Source organism: Lagenorhynchus albirostris, chromosome 7 (genome assembly GCF_949774975.1).
Source record: "Lagenorhynchus albirostris chromosome 7, mLagAlb1.1, whole genome shotgun sequence".
Taxonomy (NCBI): Eukaryota; Metazoa; Chordata; class Mammalia; order Artiodactyla; family Delphinidae; genus Lagenorhynchus; species Lagenorhynchus albirostris.
The window spans coordinates 6,855,854-6,870,418 of NC_083101.1; positions in this window are offsets into that span (position 1 = coordinate 6,855,854).

Below are 14,565 nucleotides of genomic sequence, written 5' to 3' on the forward strand. Positions count from 1 at the left end.
CCAGGACAAGTCCTGGTTTCCTCACCTGAAAAGGGCACCGTTTTGCCCACAGGGAAACGAGATGGTTTTGAGGATCCAGGATTCAATAGAGCCCTTCCCGGTGGTCCACGCATATCTTCATCACAACAACCACTGGGCCGTAGCAGCGAGAGGGCAGGGCCTTGCCTGCTGTAGGGTGAATGAATGAATGAGTGCTGGTTCAACCCCACTGAACGCTGGCTTATCAATGAAATAGTTCCCTTTGGCTGTGAAGACATTCTTGATCTGGTTTCCACCTTCACGCGTGTATCATATTCATGAGGTGCACAGCCATGGGCGCAACCAGATTTGAGAACGGCCACTGTCCTATTTTGGGATCCTTTGAAGCAGAGCCTGAGTTAAGGACTTCGGGGTGACCCCAGGAGGCAGGAGAGCAAGGCAGGAGAGGAGGAGAAGCGATGGGGGTGTCCCCTGCTGTGGGTGAGAGAAGGCTGGTTTCCACCAGGAACTCTAGAAGCATACAGGAGGCCTCCCGGAATTGTTTTCTGGAAGACAGGAGGTGGGAGCATCCGTCCACTGGCTCCTGTCCTCTAGTGCAGAAGGTTGCTCAGGGGTCTTTACTCCCGACTCCTGAGCTGTCTAGTGGCTTCAGGAGGCCTTGGGAAAAGCCCCCTGGCGGAAAAGCTCCTGCTTGAGATGGCACGAGTCATGCTGAGTCAGGACTGTCCACCTCATTGCAGCTGAAATCAGAGGTGGAGCAAGGAGGTGTGATGTGGCACAGAAGTGTCTGCTACAGTCCCTAAAGTCTAGAAACACAGCAAAAAGAATTCAAACGTGCTACAGCAAATAGACACAATCAGTAGCTCAACTTAAGGTCTGTATTTTGACAGAATGGGCTACGGCTTACGGGCAATTTCTGGAAAGTTAGCTGAAACCTCATTCTTTTGTCCATGCATTCATTCACTCATTCATTCATCAGTCGATATTTATTGGACACTGATTCTGAGTCAGGCCCTCGCCCACCCCAGAAAGGACGGCAGAATGAAAGAGAGGGGTAAGGATGTCATTGTACCAACAAAGTGGCGTCTTTCCTAATTTAGAAATTAGGTGTTACCTGCAAACTTCCGTCCTTTAATCTTCCCTGGGAACAGGTAGTGATGAAGGTCACCCATTGTTGGGTGACAGCAGAACCCAAAGCCCCTGAAGAGGATTCGGCCTGTTCCTTGGGTCAAGGAGGACTCATGAATGAATTCACCCACCCATCCTGCCTTCCTGTGCTCACTCAGCCTGCAGCCTCTGAGCACCTCCTTGGTGCCAGGGCCTGTGAAAGCTCCAGGGGTGCAGTGGTGAATGAGACGGAGCCCTGCCCCTAGGAGCTCGCTGTCTGGAGGGGGAGATGGTGGTACCCTGGCAGAGTCCAGAGGCAGGCTCCAAGCCCTGGGGAGAGGGGGAGGGGCCGCGGCCTGCTGGGTCTTGGAAAGCTTTCTGGAGGAGGCGCAATCGGATATTCACCCCAAGGCCTCTGGGCCCCAGATGTGAGCTTCTAGCACAGAGCAGACCTGGCTGAACCCCATAACTGGCTGCTTGGCAGAGGACCCTGGCAAACCCAGGCTTGCTCTGGCCCATTTGCATATCATTTGCATCTATCTGCATATGCGGTGGCACAGCCTGGTCTCTTATGCATTTAAATTGCGAGTTATTTGTCTCTCTTTGAAAGCTCTCATTTTTTTCCCAAGGGTGGGCTGGCTACATTTCCCCTCCTTGTCTTTATAATGCAAGACTCTGTTGAGTTTGCCAACCATGGTGCAAGGCTGTAGATCTGGGGTACGATATACGTGTTTGCTATTCTGACTTTCAGAATGCTTTGTTATTTTCAAGGGCTCCATGGCAGCCTGGTGCAAAAGCGAGTATTGAGCATGTGTAGCCCATGTTACAGATGGGGAAACTGAGGCAGAGAGTGATTAATTGAGGTGACCAACCTCACTTCCCACGTTGGAGGCAGGACCATGGCTAGGCGTCAGGCTGCCCGATGTCTGAGCCCACATTGAGGGGGCCTTTAGAAGTCAGCACTTCATACAGACGGTGGAAGGAGATCCAGAGAGGGGGAGGGGCCTGCCGAAGGCCATTGGCTGGTCCGGAATGCAGGCTTGGCTTCCACAGCTCTGCCCTTCTGTCAAGGGAATTGTTTTGGTTGCTGTGTTGACGGCATTTGCCCCTCCAGAGGGGCACCCTCCCCATAAATACCATTGATATATTGGTGTCTCCTTATTCGGGTTGCTGTTTAAGCCTGGTGAGTATCACCCAACCCAGCCCAGCCCATTTGATCAGGACTTGACTTAGCCCAGATACGAGTTGGCAGGAGTCCTTGTCGGTCTTCTAACGGGGGACATTCTGCTGCCGAAAAGGCAGAGTTAGGGCCATCCCAGAGGATGCAGGTCTCTCGCTGCCCTCAGAAGATGCACCTCTGACATGACTGTGAAACCAAACTTGAAGACATCAGCTTATCTCTTAAAATGTGTCATTTTGAGAGTGGGGATTTACTCTTAAAATGAGTGCGGATTTACTCTTAAAAGGAGTGGGGATTTACTCAAGGTCAATACTGGGTCTGGCTGATCATGATGTCACTGGGGATCTTTGCTTGTAAGAACAGAACTGCTAACTCACTGCTAATAACATCTTCCATCTATTGAGCCCATTACCATGTGTAGACATGGGTCTGGGCTTTTGCTCAGGTTACTTCCATTCCTCATCCGGAAGACAGGGACTGTTATTCCTGTTACACAAGTGAGGCCACTGAGGCTCAGTGAGATGAAGAACTTTGTTCAAGGTCACACAGCAAAGTATCCGAATCAAGACTCAACCGTTTGAATGGCTGGCTCCAGACCCCAGCACAATGGCCTGCATTTTCCACTAAACCGTATTGCTTCCAATGTCAAGTCTAAAACTAGACCTAAACACGAGCACTAAATTATGTCTTAGGCAACATGATGGAGTGATTTATAAAGCATAGACTCGCTGGTAGTAGAAGAGTCGTTTATATCAGATTAACTTCCTGCTGGTAACAATTATAAAATCTGGACAAAAATATATAAAACAGATTTGCTTGGAACTATTGGAGAGTGACCAAAAGCAGAGTGACTAGAGGAGATACGACGCTTGAAACCAGGAAACTCTACTGGTGAGAGACACATTTATCTGGATTTTCCCCTGAGGGCATTCCCTAGTTTACGTTGTGCTTGGGGGATAGAACTTAAGCAGAAAGCAGAAGCCTCATTGACTGAGGAGTAAGAAGTTGGAGTTCAGGGCCTGCAGAGCAGCTGGAAATTGAGAGAGGAGAAATCCCAGAAAACAGAGCTGCAGAGGGAGCAAACTCCCCTCAGATTCCTGGCTGACTCTGGTGTGGGGCATGACTCCAAGGAGCTCAGGGGAAAACACAGCCAGAGGGCTGAAAGAGCTGAGCAGAGACTTCTGCAGCTGCTTGGCATTGGAGATCCAAATTTTCTAGTTCAAATCTCACCCAGTTAGAGTGGCTTGGTAAACATGCCAGCCTCTTCACTGAGATCCTGGGAGACCATTACTTAGGAGTAAGGACCAAAATAAACCTGCCCTAACAAAGTCTAAAACCAGGGCTTCACAAGATCGAGGTGAATGGCCAACAATTAAACAGAAATGAGATACAAAACTCTTCAGAGGAAGATAACACAATCCAGAAGCTCTACATTATAGCCTCACAATGTCCACAATAAAATTTAAAATTATTATTGATAGACATGGAAAGAAACAGGAACATGTGACACAGGGACAAGATTTTTTTAAAAGTCAGTAGAAACAGATCCAAAGGCGATCTAGACGTTGGAATTAGTTGGCAGATTTTTAAATCATTAAGATAAATGTGTTAAAGAATTTACAGGAAAAGGCAGTGGATGAAGGTGTGGGAAATTTCAGAAGCGTTATTAGTTTCCTAGGGCTGCCAGAACAAACTGCCACAAACTGGGTGGCTTACAACAACAGAAATGTATTTTGTCACAGTTCCAAAGGCTAGAAGTCTGAAATCCAGTTGTTGGCAGGGTTAATTCCTTCTGAGAGCTCTGAAGGGGTATCTGTTCCATGCTTCTCTCCTAGCTTCTGGTGACTGCCAGCAATCCTTAGCATTCCTTGACTTGCAAGAATTTCAGTCTCTGTCATCACATGATGTTCTCCCCATGTCTCTCTGCTTTCCTTATAAAGACACCAGTCATATTGGATTAAGGGCCCACTTTATTCCAGTATGACCTCACCTTAATTTACCTAATTACATCTGTAGTGACCCTGTTTCTAAATAAGGTCATATTTTGAAGTATGGGGGGTTAGCACTTCAACATATCTTTTTTTTTCGGAGGGTGACGTAATTCAACCCATAACAAGAGGAGATGTGGAAACTTTTTTTCTTAAAAAACAGGATCATATCAAATTCTAAACTTGAAAATACAATAACTGAAGTTGAACACTCATTGGATGGGACTAGACCCAATACAAAAAGGATCAGTGAGTTTAAAAACAGATCAATAGAAATTATACTGAAGCACAAAGAGAAAAATGATTGAAAAAATGAACAGAGTCTCAATAACCTATGTGACAGCATCAAGCAGTCTTAACATATGTGTAATTTGAGTCCCAGAGGTGGGAAGAGAGATAATGGAGCAAAAAAATTGTTTTTTTTTTTTGATGAAATATTGGCTGAGAATGTTCCGTGTTTGAAAAAGCAGTCAACCTGCAGATCCAGGACGTTCAGCAAACCCTAACCAGGATAGATACAAGGAAAATCACACTCAGGCACATCATGGTCAGACTGCTGAAAACCAAAGATGAAGAGAGAATCTGGACAACAGCTAGAAAAAAATATGTAATAATTATGTATAGGAAAACAATGATGCAAAAGACAACAGACTTCTCGTGAAAATAATGCAAGTCAGAAGACAATAGAACAATTAACCACAGATGAAGTTAAAATCTGTCAACTTAGAATGCTAACAGTGAAAATATATTTCAAAATGGAAAAATCAAAACATTCTTGAATAGACAAAACAGAGAATTTGTTTCCAGTAGACCTGAATTCTAAGAAATGCTAAAGAAAGGCCTTTAGGCTTAAGGAAAATGATACCAGATAGAACTGTAGAAAATTTACAAGGAAATTTTTACAGGAAAAAGTAGCACTGGGAATGGTAAATATGTGAATAGATACAAAAGACTCTTCCTTTTCTTAACTTCTTTAAAAATTAATTGCCTCCTTAAAGCAAAATGACAGTTTTTCTGGGATTTATATCACATATAAAGTAAAATATACAACTATAATAACACAAAGTACAGGAGAGGATGAAATGGAATTCTATTTTTGTAAAGTCCTTACAGAATACATGAAGTGGTGCATTATCATTGGAAGGCAGACTGTGGTAACTTAAGAATGAACATCGTAATCCCTTTGAGAGCAGCCCAAAATTTAAAGAGGTGGAGCTAAAAAGCAAACAGGGAAGACAGAATGGAATGTTTATAAAAATACTTGATTAACCCAACCGAAGGCAGTCAAGGAAGAACAAAGGAAAAAAGAAGAGAGGGGACAAATAGATAACAAGTAGCAGGATGACAGACATAAACCCACCCACAATAATAAGTACATTAGGGCTTCCCTGGCGGCGCAGTGGTTGAGAGTCCGCCTGCCGATGCAGGGGACGTGGGTTCATGCCCCGGTCCGGGAATATCCCACATGCCACGGAGCGGCTGGGCCCGTGAGCCATGGCCGCTGGAGCCTGTGCTCCACAACAGGAGAGGCCACAACAGTGAGAGGCCCGTGTACTGAAAAAAAAAAAATACATTAAATGTAAAAGCTCTAGACTCTCCAACTGAAGGCAGATATTGTCAGACTTGATTTTAAAAATAGTCATGTCTGAGTTATTGGTGTGTTAAGTAGGAGAATTAAATGAGGTTGTGCACCAAAGCTCTGAGCAGAGGGCCTGGCCCATGGTGGATGCTTCTTAAGTGAAAACTCTGAACTTATTTTGCAATCCCTTTCCTGCAAACCTGTCGATGAACTTCTCATGGGGAGGCCCCAGTCAGCCACGCACATAGCATCATGCCCAGCTGGGCGTTCGTCCAGCCAGACTTTGCTGAGCAACAGCTTCATACCAGACAGTCAGAACTGTTCTCACCGGCATGTGGATTATACGTCTGCTTTTCAGGAGCAGGGAATGACCCTCCTCCTCTACCTGCTCCAAACCTGGGAGGTGGGGAGGGCTTAAGGTACAAAGAAGTGGATCCTCAAAGCTAGGACTGGAGCTGAGCTTCCCTGAGGCTGCCTGGGGTCAGTGACCTGTGGCTGGTGAGGCTGCCTCATGCTGCCCAGTACCCTCCTCCGTCAGTCTCACAGTCGGGATACAGAACTTGTCCATCAGCACAAGGAGCCCGCCTGTCGCTCTTTTATGACCACATGCCCTTTCCTTGGAAGCTGGTGCCAAGGTCTCCACCAATCTCCAGTGCCCCAGGGCTACAGGCAAGGCTTCTTCCCCCAGAGGAGCTCTCAACCTCTGGCTTGGAAGGCCAGCCCTTTCTTACGCCTGGCGTCTAGTTCCCTCCAGCCAAGCCCAGGCACCTAGGTTACCACTTGCAAGTTGGCCTGTGTGGGCAAGGAAAGGGGGCCAGGGGACCCTGAGCTGCGTTTCTACGTGTCCTTCTCCTCCCCCCATGTCTGGCCTCTCAGTTGAGTCCAGAGCCTTGAGGACCACAGTGCTATTTCTAGCAACTTCCAGACTGTCTAGTCCATTGGTCTCTCCCTCCTCCAAATCCCCAGTCACTAACCCTCCTCCCACCTGTGGGTAATTCTACTCTGATCTCTAACACCACAGACTAATTTTGCTTGTTTTTGTCCTTTATGTAAACGTCTTTTCCACATTATGTTCGTGAGGTTCATCTCTACTGTTGTGGCTCGTTGTAGCTCATCCATCCTTAAAGCTGCCCAGCCATCCACTGCAGGAATAGTCTACAAACTGTCTGTTCTACAGCTCCAGGATATGTGGATTCATTCCACGCAGCCCTACTGTGTGAATAGCGCTGCTGTGAATATCCCCAGTCACATCTTTGGAGAACGCAAGGATCAACTTCTGTTAGGTACATGCCTTGGAGTGGAAGTGTGGGTCAGAGGGTAGGGCGTGCCCAATTTGAGCAGACCTGACACACGCTTCCCACAGTGGTTGTACCAATTCACATACCCGCCAGCTGGGTGTGAGTTCCAGTTGCTCCACGTGCTTACCAACACTTGACGTTGTCAGTCTTCCTCACTTTAGCTTTTCTTGTGTCTGATGTGGTAGCTCACTGTGGTCTTAATTTGCATTTCCCCTTGATGAGTTACGGAGCTGAGCACTTTATCATGCATTTGCCGGTTGGCTATTCACTTGTGAAGTACTTTAATTCATTTCCTCCATTTTTCTCTTGAGCTGTCTGCCTCTTTCTTCTTGGATTATAAAGCCAGCCTGCTCTGCCCCACAGACTCCAAGCCATCGTAGTTGGGTCACACTTGCACTGTAGGTGGTGACAGGGTTTCAAACAAAAGATACATTATATGAAATTAATCTGATTTGAATTGATTTTGTATTTGATCAACCAATTTGTCTTGGTTTTATGGTTGTATAAGAGCTATAAGGAGTTTATGCTTCATTTAATGTTTGTACCTGTCCGAATAACACCACAGTAAAAATCACTTAAGGCAACAAGGAGGGCCCATGAGGTCCCCTCTCCTCTTGGTAACCAGGAGGAAAATTTCAAAACACAAATCCAATCTGGTAACTCCCTTGCTTAACGTGACTCAAAAGATCCCTTCTGTCTGGGATGGAGACGAGCCTGCTCAGCCTGACTCCCGTCATCCCTGCTCCCGTCATCCCTGCTCTCCTGTGTCATCCACTGAAGCTGTTGCCCCTTCCTGGACCGTGATCTCTCACGCTGGGCTTTCACTCTGCACAGGCCCCCAGCTCTTGCTGCTCCCTGTTTTGGAGCAGCCTCTGCCCTTGGCCACCTTCCCCTTTCTTTGCTTAGAGTTGATTCCTTGCTCAGACCTCAGCTCAACTGTTACTTCCCAGGGAAGCCCATCCTTTCAAGGATGGCCCTGAAACACACCATCCCAGCTGATGCTTTTCTTCTTTGCATAAAATCAGCTGCAATTTTTTATTTCTTTGTGGCATTCTTCCCTCCTAGACCACAGGTTCCACAAAGGCAGGGACGGCATTTCCCTGCCTCCCCCAACCCCGCTTTTTTTCTCTAGTGCTTGGCAGTTAGTGAGTGTTCAATACACGTTTGTTGAGTGACTTAATGACCTGAGCTTGTGTAACCCTCTCAATTGTATTGATGCTGAAAGGCAGGGAGGGCCCAAGGTCATGCATGCAAGCACAGGGAAGGGCTAGAGGCAGGCCTGGGGCCCAGCTCTTCTTGTCCAACCACATGAACGTGAAGGAGAGTCCTCTGGGTAGCAGGATGGGGGCCAGGGTCACCTCTTCACCGGCCCGGAAGACCCTTAAGGATAATCCAGTCCAATTCTTTTGTGCTTCAAATGAGGAAGCTAAGAACCAAAAAGAAGACGGGGATTGTCTAGAGGCACATGGTGAGGCAGGAGCTTGGTGGGGTCTGGGACCCGTGGGACCTGATAATCAGCATTCTTTCCGCTGCCCCACACTCTCGTGGAGCAGGAGACCAAGGTGGGCGAGGGTTGCTGTTTTCATGATCCTGACTGGGAGCCTCTGAGCGTGGCTAGGAGTCCCAGCCGGATGCAGACAGGAGACTGATGACAAAGGCCTTCCTCGTCCTCCTCCAGTGTCCGTCTCGAGTCCCATGGGGTTGTATTGAATTCTTGTCTATGGGAAGGTGAGAGAGGACAGGAACATTCTGGAATAAAGACTGAGGACCCTCCAAGTGAGGCAGGAAGGACAATTCAGAGCTGAGGAAAACTCTAGCTACCTGGTAAATGCCCACTTGTCCCTGTCCTGGTCTGGGTGGTTGTGGGGTTGGGCGAGAACGAATTGCAGTAGTTTACGTAACCCTATCTGGGCAGAGGCAGACGGCTTTTTTTTTGCCACTCTGCGCAGCCTGCAGAACCCTGGTTCCCGACCAGGGATTGAACCTGCGCCCTCGGCAGTGAAAGCGCAGAGTCCTCACCACTGGACCGCCAGGGAATTCCCCAGATGACATTTTTTTTTTTTTTTTTTGCGGTACGCGGGCCTCTCACTGCTGTGGCCTCTCCCGTTGCGGAGCACAGACTCCGGACGCGCAGGCTCAGCGGCCATGGCTGACGGGCCCAGCCGCTCCGCGGCATGTGGGATCTTCCCGGCCCTGGGCACGAACCCGTGTCCCCTGCATCGGCAGGCGGACTCTCAACCACTGCACCACCAGGGAAGCCCCCCAGATGACATTTTTAAAATTGAAATTTCCATTGAGATCATTGTAGACTGACGTGCAGTTATCAGAAATGACACAGAGATCCCCTGTACCCTTCACCCGGTTTCCCCCAATGGAATCACCGAGCAGAGCTATAGAACAAAGATCACAGCTGGGCTGTGGGCATTGACACAACCCACCGATCTTACTCCGATTTCCCAGTTTTACTTATAATATTTTGTGTGTGCGTTTAGTTCTATACAGTTTTATCACAGGTTTGTGGATCCTCCGTCAGTCTCACAGTCGGGATACAGAACTTGTCCATCAGCACAAGGAGCCCGCCTGTCGCTCTTTTATGACCACATGCCCTTTCCATCCCCATCCAGCCTGTCCCTAATCTGTCCTCCATGGCTAACATTTTGTGATGTTGAAAATGTTATGTAAAGGGAATAGTAGAGTATGTAACCTTTTGGGATTGGTTTTTCCCCTAGGCAGATGCCACTTTTGGGGCCAGCATCCTGTCGGGAGGATTGCAGAGCCCCAGGGCGTGGGCTCTGTTACTCTTCCAACTGAGCAAAGTGAGCCCTTGAAACTCCAGAGCCAGCACTCTTGGTGGCCACAGCAGGGAACGCGTCCTCCAGGAGAGGAGGGTGAGGTGGGCTGGGGGGGTCCCCTGCCCCTTCCTCAGCCCTGCTGTGACCCAGCCTGTCCTCTGCTGCCCTGTCTGGGGTAGGTCTCTGTCTCCACTCCGTCCCCAGGGCTGTCTCTTTCCTCCACAGAGAGGCAGTGACTGGAGACACTGCTTGGCTACTGAGAAGCTGTGTGACTTGCACGGTGGCCCCATCCTCGGAACCTGTCTCCCCCCCGGGGAAAACGGGGAGGCGGGGGAAGGTTCGCACCCTGCAAATCCGCGAAGATGCAATGAGGCAGCGTGTGAGGAGCAGTCAGCAAAGCGCCAGGCGCAGAGTGAGCCCCAGCGCACAGTCGCCCACCGCCCCATTTGGCAATGAATTATGTATGGCCTTCTGGCAGCCCTGTTCACTGGGGCTGTGTGCCTTCTCCAAGCTTCTCCCCGGCCTCTCTCTCCAGTGAGGGGTGCAGGCACCCCCAGGGGGGCGGGCAAGGTTCTTTGTCTCTCCTGCAAGGACCTGATCCGCTTTTGGTGGCGGCCGACATCTCAGTCCCCTGGATGCCCATTTCAGAGGCTGGAGAACCAAGGTCTGGGATCAGCTCAGGAACATAGTAATGATGATGATAATAATAACAGCAGCAGCATCGATAATAACAGTAATGGTGATGACACCAGCTGTGCTTTACTGAGTCTTTCTGATGTGCGAGGCACATTTAACAGACAGTCGTTCATTCAGCAAAAATCAGAGTGCCCATCTGTGGCAGCTCTGTCCTAGGTCCTGGGGCAAAGTGGGTGACAGCACAGAGTCCTGCCCACGCGAAACTTGGACTCCGCCGTGGGAGAGCAGGCAATTAACAAATGAGTAATTTAATCAATGATACGTCAGATGTTAGAGGCTGGGAACAAAGAGAAAGGAGAACAAGAGGGGCGGGAGGAGGCTGGGACGGCCAGGGCAAGGCGTGCTGGAGGAGAGTCCTGAAGGAGGTGAGAGAGCGATCTTGTGAGATGTCTGGGGAGGAATATTCCAGAAAGGAGCAGCAAGTGCCAAGGGCTTGGGGCAGGACAAGAGCCTGTGTCTGAGGCCCTGCGGGCTGGCTGGTATCATGAGAAGCAGCAAATTCTTAGGTCATAGGGAGGGTGGGAGGGAGGGAGACGCAAGAGGGAAGAGATATGGGAACATATGTATATGTATAACTGACTCACTTTGTTATAAAGCAGAAACTAACACACCATTGTAAAGCAATTATGCTCTAATAAAGATGTAAAAAAAAAAGTTCTTAGGGCAACTGTGTGAGCCGACTACCGCCATTGCCCCACTTTAGAGATGAGAAAACTGAGATTCGGAGTATTTATGTCTTTGTTCAGAGGCTTTGCTGCAGATGTGTTAACGAGTTCGATTACGGGGGTGCCCCACCCTTCATTGGCGGTATTGGGAGCGATGTGGTCTATGTGTCATGCTTTCCTCCTACAACTGGAAACATTCTGAGCTCTGGACCCATCCGCCCAGGGATTTGGGGTCCGGGACGGTGGGCCTGTGTGGTCTTCACCATAAGTGCTCCTGTACCATCCCCATCAGCCTTATATCATGTCCCTGTTCCTGTTTTTCTCCTCTTCCAGCCTGTGAACTCCCAGCATCAGATACACAGCTCAGCGTTTCAGTCTAGAGATGGGAGGTGCTGTCTCTGCATGTCCATGGCCCCCAGTTAGGCCCAGGCTTCGCATTCCAAGTCAAGACCCAGGCCCAGTGCTGCAGGCAGGCCCGGAGGTGGCAGGCTGGGAGCTCATCGGTGGATCTGCCAGTGTTGGCCACTGGCGGCCGAGAGGCGTACAGGCGTGGACTCAGGCTGTCTGACATTTTTGTCGATGGCCTGGATGAGGACTGAATGGTGAGAGTCCCCCTTCCGTTTCCAGCTGGGGGCGGAGGGTGTAAGCAGCCTACGGGGAAGGAGTCGGTGCAGAATCAAAATGACTCTGCAGACTGGAAGAGCGGCTGGAGATGAGGACAAATCTGCTTGGGAAGGAAAACCCGGTCAACAGCGGCCTCCTCCTGGCCTCCTCCCCAGCCTCCCTGCCTCCAGCTTTGCCCCTTTAATCCATCCTGCAAAGGTTCCAGATGAATCTTCCCAGTTAATCTTCCTACCTGAGCTGCCCAACCTTCGCTGCTGACCTCGCTTCCAAAGGCCACTTGGTACCTGGCCCCACTGTCTCCTTCCCAGAGCACACACCTGGCTCCCCTCACCTCCACGCCTTCGTCCTCACTATGTCCACGTCTGGAATGCCACTGAAGGCAAACACATAGGCCAACCCCCAACATCAGAGGAGACCATCCTTCTAAAACTCCTCAGGGTCTCTCTCTGATCCACCCAGCCTACCCCATTCCACATCCTCCTGGTTATGACAGCCCTGCAGTTCCCTAACCAGCCTCCCCGCCTTGGGATAGGTCCCACCTCCCAGCGGCCTGGCAGTTGAGGCCCTTCCTAATTGCAGCTCCAGCCTCATGGCTCCCCCAACTCCCTCCTTGGCCCCTGCATCTGTTCAGTCCAACAAAGCTGCTTAGGGACCTCTGGTTCTCTGAGATGATCCTGTTCCTCTCTCACTTTGGGACCTTCTTATGTGTGGTTCCCTCTGCCTGGAACACCTTTCCCTTCCCTCTTAAGCTGCCCAACTCTTATGTATCCTCCAGGACAGTGTTGATTCAACCTCCTCCAGGAAGCCTTCTTGGATTCAGGGTCCCTCCCCTTGACCCCCAGAGGCCCTGCCTCCCTCACATCATCATAATTCCCCGTCTACTTTGAAAGTGACTGATTTGCCAGTTCCCTCTAGGCCAGGGTCTCATGAGGACAGAGCCCCACATTGTCTCCCCCAGCCTAGCCAGGGCTCAAGAAAGCCCAGAGGGAAGAAGTCGGAAATGGAATCGCAACATTTATTGAGCTTCTACTCAAGGCCAAGCCTTTCATGTGCAGCACGTGGATTACTAGGCCTTTCTGAAGTGGAGTTAGGTCACCATCTGGCCACACCCAGCAGCCCTGGGCTATTCTCCTTTAATGTAAATAATGGGCATAATCCCGGATCCTATCTAACAGCATTATGAGGATAAAGGGAATAGTACCTGTAAAGTGCTAATCTCAGCCACGGGTATTCAGTAAGCATTTAATGCTCCTATTGCTATTAATTACTGGGGCTCTGGAGCCAGCCTCTGTGGCTTCAAATCTAGGCTCCTCCACTTGCTTGGCTTTGTGACTTTGGGCAAATTACTTAACCTCTCTGGGCCTCGGTTTCCTCATCTGTAAAATGGGACAAATCATAGGCTTCTGCGCACGTGTGTGCTTTCTCTCTCTCTCTCTCTCTCTCTCTCTCTCTCCCTCTCTCTCTCTGCTGTTGGGAGGATTAAATAAATGGCGCAGGGAGAGGGCCGAGCAAAGGCTGCCTGTTATTATTACTGTCTCAAAATCACACTGAGGGTCTCGATTCTGATCCCAGTGAGGACATTCCAGATTCTGGAAAATCTTCCAGAATTACTGGTCTGAGTTGGGGCAGGGACAAATCTTAGAACTTGTGAAAATTCACTTCCCACCCCCTGTATCTCCTGAAAGCGCTCTATCCACGGCTGATGGTCAGAGTCACCAGGAGGTTCTTCCTTGGACCTCTGGTGATTCCTCTGGGTTCCCATCCAAGCCTGGATGGAAAGAGGAGGAGAGGAGCCGATGAATCCCAGTGCTTCCCAGCTCAGCACAGAATCCAGCAAGGTGAGCGGCCGACAGTCAGGAGGGTTTGCTGGGCTCAGTCTCCTCCAAGGCCTCCCAGCCCCAGCCCATGCAAAAACACTTTTGTTCCCTGATTTCAGGCCTGGGGACCAGAAGGGGCGCGTGTGAGTCTGAGGGTGGGAGGGGGAGAGGGAGAGAGAGAGGTAGGGTCTGAGCAGGAGGGAGCCGGCACAGACGGGGACCCCGGGCAGCCAGAGAGGGGAAGGGGTGTGGGAAACACAGGGCGTGGGGCAGGGCCGGCAGCGCTGGGAAAGGGAGCCTCGGGGAGGCCAGCGAGGCGCGGGAGAGGGAGGCCTCATACCAGACACTGTCTAGACGCAGCAATTATTGTCAGCTCGGAACACCCAGGCTCTGCCGGCTCAGCTGAAAGGGAGCCTAACAAAGGGCCGAGAGAGGAAGAAAGCAGGGAGGAAGGCGCCCGCGGAGCCGGCTCCTCGCCTGTCGGGCTCTTTCTCTGCCCGGCTTACCCCCCTTTGTGCTCCATCGATGTGAAAGCCAGCTCAGAGATGCCTGATGGGGACCCGGCTCCTCCTGGGCCCAGACGGCCAGGCCAGAGTCACTGTGTGTGGGTTTTGGGGAGGGAGAGAAGGGTGTCCTGGCGGGGAAATGCATTTTGCACTTAAGTTTCTTTATTTGGAGGGCGGTGGGAACCGAATCCCAAATCCCAGCAGGCCTGAGAAGTTGAACCCTTCCTTTTGTGTAGGGCCAATTACAGATTTCTCTGAGCCTCTGTTTTCTCATCTGCAAAATGGGAACAATACCACCACCTGACCCGTGGCAAGTCCAATTCTCTTCCACCTT